The sequence below is a fragment of the Tiliqua scincoides genome, chromosome 13, assembly GCF_035046505.1.
Source record: "Tiliqua scincoides isolate rTilSci1 chromosome 13, rTilSci1.hap2, whole genome shotgun sequence".
Classification (NCBI taxonomy): Eukaryota; Metazoa; Chordata; class Lepidosauria; order Squamata; family Scincidae; genus Tiliqua; species Tiliqua scincoides.
In genome coordinates, this window is record NC_089833.1 from 12920720 (window position 1) to 12922270 (window position 1551).

Consider the following 1551-nt stretch of genomic DNA (forward strand, 5'->3'; position numbering starts at 1 on the left):
TTTAATCATGCACAAACAAATCCAGAGCGAAGTCAGGTTATAAATCTCTCTCTCTCTCCTCTGTGTGTGTGTGTGTGAAATGGTTGGCAACCTTCAGTCTCGAAAAACTCTGGTATAAGCCTACAGCACCCAGTATTCCCAGGCGGTCTCCCATCCAAGTACTAACCAGGCCTAACCCTGCTTAGCTTCCAAGATCAGACGAGATCAGGCATGGAAAGACTATGGTATAAGCCTACAGCACCCAGTATTCCCAGGCGGTCTCCCATCCAAGTACTAACCAGGCCTGACCCTGCTTAGCTTCCAAGATCAGACGAGATCGGGCATGGAAAGACTATGGTATAAGCCTACAGCACCTGGTATTCCCAGGCGGTCTCCCATCTAAGTCCTAACCAGGCCTGACCCTGCTTAGCTTCCGAGATCAGACGAGAACAGGCATGGAAAGACTCTGGTATAAGCCTACAGCACCCAGTATTCCCAGGCAGTCTCCCATCCAAGTCCTAACCAGGCCTGACCCTGCTTATTTTCCGAGTTCAGACGAGATCGGGCATGTGCAGGGTAACAGTTGCTGCATGTGAGAGAGAGAGAGAGAAACCTGAATGGTTCTCCAGATGTTTCACAGATCGCTACCTATGACCCCCAGAAAGGCTCACTGCACAGATAATAAAATCAAATCATTGTATGGAAAAATGAGAGTGGTTTACCGTGTATGACAGGCTGTCATGTAGAACCATGGATAAAACTCAACGATGCATATAAAGCTGCTGCACCCGTTCTATTCATCACCTCTATAGGAAATCAACGTCCTGCTCAGGATTCGCACACTAACCCTGGCTCCGTCCACCGCAAACGAGAGGGCATTTTAAGCGTTGTGCTTGTGTCAGTGTGTCTGAGAAAACCAATTTGTTTAAACTCAGCAGGCCGACTGCCCATTTTGACCCGAGGATTTGACAATTCTGGCAATGGATTCAGAAGCACCTAACTCTCACCTGCAGGAGATTTAAATTTGCAAAATTTACCCATGCACTGACCTAGATTTTTATATCCCCCGCTTTCAACCTTCTAAAAGGCCCCAAGGGAAGTTCACATTTGGTTTACAACACACAGTACACAAGACACTCTCTCTCTCTCTTCCCCACAGAGGAACGTGGTGGATACCTGGGAGAGAAGAGGGTCTCAGCTTAAAAAGACCCTCAGGGCAAAGGTCTGTGATTTTGCTGATTTAAGCACTGCTTACACTGATGGTGAAAGAACAACAGTCCCAGGAGTTGCCTCCTGTGACAGTATTTAGGTGTCTAGTTAACACTTTCTTATTTAACAAGCTATTTAAATAATTGTGCTGTTTGTTTGTTTGAGCCACTTGTAATTTTCACCTGCAAACCAAACCATCTTTCCTATTTTTCCCACTCCAGCCCCCCAACAGAACTCAGTTTTGATCAGGCAGAACCATTTTTTGATTGGATCCAAGCCCTCTCTCGTGCAGGCTTTGACAGGTTGCCATGACCCCCCCAAATGAGGCTTTGCTACCCCATTGAGGTCACCACCCACAGTTTG

The 1551-nt window shown here is 46.9% G+C and overlaps 1 pseudogene; it reads right to left on the reverse strand.

Annotated features, from left to right (window-relative positions):
* Positions 1-453: 453 nt before the first annotated feature.
* Positions 454-573, reverse strand: LOC136634077 (5S ribosomal RNA; annotated as a pseudogene).
* Positions 574-1551: the final 978 nt, after the last annotated feature.